Source organism: Dasypus novemcinctus, chromosome 26 (assembly GCF_030445035.2).
Source record: "Dasypus novemcinctus isolate mDasNov1 chromosome 26, mDasNov1.1.hap2, whole genome shotgun sequence".
NCBI lineage: Eukaryota > Metazoa > Chordata > Mammalia > Cingulata > Dasypodidae > Dasypus > Dasypus novemcinctus.
In genome coordinates this window covers 62235543-62243089 of record NC_080698.1, presented here as the reverse complement: position 1 = coordinate 62243089, position 7547 = coordinate 62235543, and the positions used below count along the sequence as shown (strand labels likewise).

At 36.2% G+C, this 7547-nt stretch overlaps 1 non-coding gene across 1 annotated transcript; it reads right to left on the bottom strand.

Annotated features, from left to right (window-relative positions):
* Positions 1–1790: 1790 nt before the first annotated feature.
* LOC111765161 (U6 spliceosomal RNA) lies at positions 1791–1897 on the bottom strand. The gene has a single exon (XR_002797572.1). It is a non-coding gene; the product is annotated as a U6 spliceosomal RNA (small nuclear RNA).
* Positions 1898–7547: the final 5650 nt, after the last annotated feature.

The window sequence follows — 7547 nt, the reverse complement described above, 5'->3', positions numbered from 1 at the left end:
GGCCTGGGGGTGGGGCTCCAGTCAGAAACGCCGACAACAGAGTCCAACACTGGAATTCCCAACCTTTGCAAAATATTCCCCAATTGGCTTCCAGATGTGTGTGTTCTCCCCCTGCCCCCCCGCCACACCCTGTAACAGCCTCCCCATTACATCCCTTTATTGCCAGCAATCTAAGTCCACTGCAGATTGGCAGCTGGGCTTGTGGGGGCGGGGCTCCAGGAGGAAGTGCTATTACTTGTGTCCACAATCAAAAATTCCCTTCTACGCAACAAAACCCCCGTTTGTCTCCCCAAATCGGTCAACAAAGGCGTCCCGTCCTGTCAACCCCCTAACAGCCCACCCAGAGCTTGTGAATTCCCCAGTACCACAGAGCCTCCAAAAAGTGCTACCGCAGTGCAGGTTCCATGGCTACATGCCCCCCCAGGAGGGAGTGTCCCATGTGCAGCTCTCAACTCCGTGCAATAGAGTTTCAATTATATCTTATAGACTAATCCTCTCAGTTACCTTCCCACCAAATCAATGTCCAGACACTTTCTGCCCTGCAAAAATCCCGAAACAGCCTGGTCCCAGAGAACCTCCAATGCTGCCCAGCCACTTCTTTGCAGGAGAGACCGTCAGGTAAGCTCACTCAGACACCATCTTGCCCAACCTCCCCATTGACTCTTGATCCAATAAGTGTTGTAAGACTATGTTTAGCTTCAAATATCTGTGAATTTCCCAGTTCTCTAACCATTATTAATTTCCTGCTTCATTCCACTGAGGTAAATATTATTTTAAAATTTTATTGAGTTTTGTTTTATGACTTAACATGATCTATCCTGGAGAATGATCATTGAATACTCAAGAAGAATGTATATCCTGCTGTTTGACATGCAAAGTCTTCTATATGTTAATTAGGTCCAGTTCCTCTAACATATTATTAAAGATCTCTATTTTTATTGATAGTCATCTCAGATGTTCTGTCTATTGTTGAGATGGGTATACTGAAGTCCCCCACTGTGAATGTACAGGTGTCTATTTATCCTCATTTTTGTCAGTTTTTGCTTAATATATTTTCAGGCGCTTTGGTTAGGTGCTTATTTATGATTGTTCTTTCTTCTTGGTGTGTGTTTGTATGTATATAGTCTTTCTTTGTATCTCATAATTGCATTTAAAGCCTATTTAGTCTTATATTAGTAACCCAGCTCTTCTTTTGGTTACAATTTTCATGGAAAATCATCTTCCAACCTTTTACTTGTAACCTATTTATGCCCTTGGGTCTATGCTGAGTCTCTTGTAGTTGGATCATATTTTTTAAATCTATTCTGACTATTTTATCTCTAAATGGGGGACTTTGATACATTAATGTTCAATGCTATTACTGTAAATGTAGTGTTTACTTCATCCATTTTATCTTTAGGTTTTTTTCTTGTCTATCTTATTTTTATCTTTTTACTCTTTTAGTTACCCCCAGAATAATCTTCGATTTTAAACTCTGCCCAAACCTCACTCTCCTACTTTTTTTTTTCCTTTTTTCAGGTTGCAGTATTTCCTTTAATATTTCCTGTAGGCTAGGTCTCCTGTTGATGAATTCTCTCAATTTTATCTGTGTTTTATTTTAATGTCTTCTGTATTTTTTAGCACCTTTTTTCCTGGATACAGAATTCTTAGCTGTTTTTTTTTTCTTTGTACCTTAAATATGTCATACCACTGCCATCTCACTTCAAAAGTTTCAAATGAGAAATCAGCACTTAATTTTATATGTATCCCCTGTATGTGATGGGTCTCTTTTCTCTTGCTGTTTCAGAACTAAAAATGTGGAGCACTTGACAAATTTGAGTATTATCCTTGAACATGGGTCATGCAACCTTTCTCTGTATCATTCTAATTTTAGTGTATGTGCTGCCAAAGTGAGCAGCTTACCCTTTTCAAGTTTCATTTTTCTTGGTTTAGCTTTCTCTTGGTATAAACTTTACACTGTTTTATGGAGTTCTGAGAAATTTGGTTCTGACACTTTATTTGGGAGAACAAGATTTTGGAGCTTCATCCTCACCCTCTTAATCTAGCTTAATCTAGCCCGTTCCCAAACTATTGGTTTTTAATGAACTTTCCCCATTACGTAGAAATTAGTACTGCAATCTCAATTTAAATGAGCACATGAATCCCTTGTCCCAAGTCATGGTTAATGATCATTTCTGTCCCCACTAGCCTTTCTTTTCACTAGCAGTGCCACATATGTCAGCAGATTCCAAAGCAGCTAGTCAGTTCCTACCTGGAGGAAGTCCATCAATGCATGCACCCCTACTCTAGCTGTCTAAACCTCTCTCAGAGCCCAAATTCTGTGGAGGCTGCAGTTCTTACAAGTGGCCCATAAGGATTAATCTGGGAGATCATAGAAAACTGCTTTATTGACAAAATTCCATGATACATTTGTCAAGCTTTTTGTTTACTCCCCTGTAAGACTGCCATCTAGCCCTCTGGGTTCAGGCCTGAGAATACCTCCAGCCAGAGGATATCCATGGGCAGTTCCCAGAACCCACAAACAACAATATTTGCCTAATGGCCTGATGGATTGGCCACCACAGAATTGGAGGATTACACTCAATATCCACCCACCCAGTAGAGCATACTGTTGTTTTGGTGTGAGCCAATACTTGTGTCGGGAGCAAGACATCTATAAGATTGACTGGCAAGGACCCTGACAAAGAGAATGGACAATGGAAGCAGCATGGAGGAAATTCATGGAGACTCCCTTCTGGAAATGGAAAGTCATGACATTTTGTTGTCTGGATAATGTAGTCCAGATGCTGACGGTGATGCAGGGTTATGGAGTTTCAGCAACAGTTTAAGTGCTTGCAATGATTTTCAATTTATATGGAATATTCTATATTTAACAGCAATTATACACACATTAGAACATACCAGCAGAGTGTAAACTTTACCCAAGAGAATAACAGCTACCCAAACAAGGGATATAGGTGGAAATGAAAGGCTAAATTTTACTTGAAGGGTGAAGATTAAAAACACAGCAGAAGAAATCATGGGTGGAGTAAAATGAGTAGAAGGATAAATAAAAAATTCATATAAAATAATAAATCATTTTTTCAATTGGGGTCATTAAAATGGGGTGAATAACAATGTCGAAAAAGGAAATGAAAAAGATGATCTAAATAACTCAATTATATTTGTATGCTATTTTGAGATTTATTCTTCTAGCCATCTTTATGATTTACCTTTTTTCTGTGTCAGTATAAACCTTCTGCTTTCCCTAGTGGAGGCACAGCTTAGAAAGCAATAAGAATGGTTTAACTAAAAACAATTCTATTAATGGTGTTTTGGAATACCAGTAATAATTGAAATTTGATTTAATTCAAATCTCTAGATTTCCTTGGGAGGAAAATGTAATAATTATCTATGGAAGTAAGAGACATTTAAGATGAACATTTATGTATTTAGAACAAGAATTTAAATATTTAAATTAAATATAAACTAAAAGATAAGCTTCTTGAAAGTGATTTTGTTAAAAAAAATGTGGCTTCCCTGCAAACCTCTTGTTATTAAAAGTTAAATTTTTGTTTCATTTTTCTTATTATAAGCCTATATTTTACATGCAAATGACTTTACTGATATATTTTTTAGGAGGGCCTGAGCATTGAGATTTATTTTCCAGTAATGTGAAAATATTTCCATGATCTAACAAAAATATTTTTTCATTGATTGTGTCTTATGGATACTGAAAACTGATGAATGAACAATCTGAAACAGTCCAGTCTAACTTCATTATCATTGTAGTTCAGTTATCACTGAGCTATATATGTTTAAATGAGCACTTAATGTGAAACATCTGAAATCATATTTTGATTTTCTAACTAGATTTGAATGAGTCACTAAGAAAGGTCATCTTCTTATGGGAAATGAAGGATTACTGTCCTATGACTATGTATCAGTTACAGCCATGTAAACCACTTGGATTCAGAACATAGAGGCATCCCTCCTTCCTCTTCCCCTGGCATAGTAAAATCAATTAAAGAGGATAGAATCTTAACAGTGAGGGTAAATATAGATGCTATAATGGCTGGAATAATGAAATGATGTTTTACTGTTTTGGGCAATGCAGTAAAATTTCTGTTATGAAATATTTGAACAATGGTCTTGGGACTTGTTAATATAATAAGACATCTAATAATTACCATGTAGGTCATCCTCAGATTTGTGTTCCTGTGTATCTACCTAAATTAATCATCACGGGAAAAACCAGAAATCAGATATCTAATGCTATAGGGCTCCTTTGGGAATCTGAGAGGTCAAGAAGTCAGTGAATGTATTTGAAGATTAAAAATCCTCTTTGAAAAGGTAGGGGTGCCCTGAAAAATTCTTCCTATGGATATTCTTTACTTTATACACTTTAATAATATGCATTGATATTTTTTAATTCTTTGGGTATAAGATATGATATAAAAATGCCCAATAACTCTGCCTTGGGTATTCTATATTTGATATTATGCCCATTCCATACTACAAATTTTGAGAGAGAATAAAAACTTAATATATATTTAATTACATTAATTAAATAAAAATCAGGATATTTCACATCATCTTTATCCACCTACCTGTAGTATGACAATAAATGAGGGTAAATCTTCCTCATTGCCATTTTTAAGTCTTTTGTATTAAACAGATCAACAGACAATACACATTCACTGAAGAGAAATAAAATGGACTTTAGAAAGATGAAAGCTAATGAATCATAATATGCAAAAATGATAGAAATAAATTATGCAAATAAGGACAATGAAAAGAAAGAATCAGTGAAGGAATAAAAGTAATTCTCCCAAAGGAAAAGTCATTTTGAGGATTTGATCTAGCAAGGGGTAGATGCAGATAAAAGCCTTCTGCACCTGCCATCCCACCTCCTGGTTGTCTGTTTACTCTTCGGGACTGTGATTTTCATATATGCACAACCAAATGCAAACTCTTCAGTGGAGCCAAAGGCAGAAGTTTTTGTTTTTCACACCTTGGATACCCTCATGTTACAACTCTTTGTCTATATACTGATAAACAGAAAATGTTAAGGATTCTATGAGAAGAATCATTCAGAAGTATAGATCTGATGCCTGACCTTTCTTCTTGGACAAAAGCAGTGCAACAAAACTAAATTCTTGTATCTGTGGAAAAAGAGAAGTGTTTATGTGTATAGTGGAATATGTGAGTCAGGGCAGCATTTAAATAATGTTGAGGCTTGGCATGTCACCTAGACAATGTTATCTAGAGTATACAAAACTAAATAAGACAATTTATCCAACATGGGTTAGTTAAGGAAGTTTTAAGCAGTTGATGTTGGTTCCAAGGAACAATCTTTCTTCAAAAGAGAGATACCCATGCCCGCACCCTCATTCTTTATACCACATACATTAAACCATATACATTATACTCATACATTATACCACAATGTATAAATTACATATATGAAAAAAATCCCAATGGATAGGATTATAAGTCAATAATAACATACTTAGATTAATATTTACCAAGTTTGTAATTGCCTTCTGATTGTTGTAATTTTAGCAATTTGATATGGTTATGAATTCCAAAAATAGATATTGTGTTATATTTGTAATCTGATCTGTATCTGGGCCTGATTGAGTTATGATTAGGGCTTTAATTGGGCCATGTCATTAGGGTATTGAGTCCCTGTCCCTTGGTGGGTGAAGATTCACAGATAAAGGCATGGCAAAGGACAGAGCTGCAGGCTTTCAATGTTGGAGTTTTGATGCTGGAATTTGATTCTGAAGCTGGAGTCCCAGGGAGAGAAACAGAGCCATTTGCCTGATAGTCTAGCTGACCTTGTGGAGGAAACAGAGGAGCTGAGCCCAGAGGAGCCCAGAAAGCTTGAACCCTCGCAGATGTCAGCAGCCATCTTGCTCCAACATGTGGAAATATTTTGGTGAGGGAAGTAATTTATGCTTTATGGCCTGGTAACTGTAAGCTCTTACCACAAATAAATACCCTTTATAACGCTCAGCAGATTTCTGGTATTTTGCTAGCACCCATTTGGCTAATACAGTAATTTATAGTTTTCCTTCCACCTACCCTTTTACGGCTTTCTTTAGGTTTTTTTTGAACTAAAAATAACTCTCTTAGCAATCATTTATAACTTAAAAATATTTGATAGGCCTCAAGTTGTGAACATACATTTTAATACAATTTTATTGAAGTACATAATTTATATATGAACATACATAAACAATAAGTGTATAGTATAAGTTGTGAATTTACCCAAAAAATATGCATGTCATCATACAAGTCTCCCATACATTGCCCCACCACCCAAATCCTGCTTTGTTGTGAAACATTTGTTGCAAACTATGAAAGAGCATTGCCAAAACATGACTACTAACTATAACATTGGTGTATTTTCAACCAGTTATTAACACCCTGTATTAGTATTACATATTTGTTATAGTTCCTGGTAGGAAATTCTCCTATTTCTTTTATTAACCACAGTCCATCTTCCACCACTGGATTCCCTGTGTTATACAGTCTCATGCTTTGTACAACCTATTCAAAATGTACAGTCAGTGGCTCTCATTTTCACCATAGAGTTGTGCTGTCACCAGCTCAATTTTAGAATGCCCAACATACATTTTAACTTAAATAATGCCAGTTTACATAACACAAAACCATTTCTTAAGTAGTGAAGCTACCTTGTTATACAGTATTTTCTATTGTCTTTTTTACCTAGAGCCTGACCAGTTATCACCTCCAAACAATAACTGTCTTTGTTTTCCTTTGATTTTAAATGCTGTTACTCATTTCATACCCCATCATGTGTATTTATAAATTCCATATGCAGTTTTTATTATATCACATAGGATGAATGGAAAACATTATTATTTTTGTGAAATTTGATGAAGGTTTAACAGAAAGGGAAATATAATAAAGTATCAGAAGTTAAATTTCATGATTTGTGGGCACATTTTCCTATATATTAGTTTTTTTAACTCTAGACTTACTTTTTAATATTTTAATTTTTTTAAAGAAGCATTAGATGACAAAATTTGGATAAAAATATAGGGGAGAAAGAAATAAGCAGGAGGGTTGTGGCAACATGGTGTCAGATTAGGCAGATAAAGTTCAGTACTCTCACAAATACTATGGAGAAAGAGCCAAAAAGTGCCTGAGGGGTCTGCTTTGGAGGTCAGCAGACATAGATGGTGCTTCACAGTTCCCAGGAGGGTGAAGGACAGACAGATGAAAAAGTTGGAACAAACTGTGAGTTTACTAAACCTCCCAGCCACCAGGAAGGGTTCTCTTCCCCCACCCTCAATATATTCAACAGGGATAAAACCCCTGGAACATTGCAACTGACTGAGAGGAGAGCAGACATCTTCCTCCCTGCTAGGCTTTTAGGGGCTTTTCTTCAGTGAATTCAGCCAGCAAAGCCCACTTTGAATCTTGGCACTGACCAGACAAAAACCATAGGAAACCTAGAGAGCTACAACTCTGTGGAAAGTTTTGCCAAGAAGCACCAGCTGCTGGTCAGTCTGGAAACTTAAATGGACAAAAAC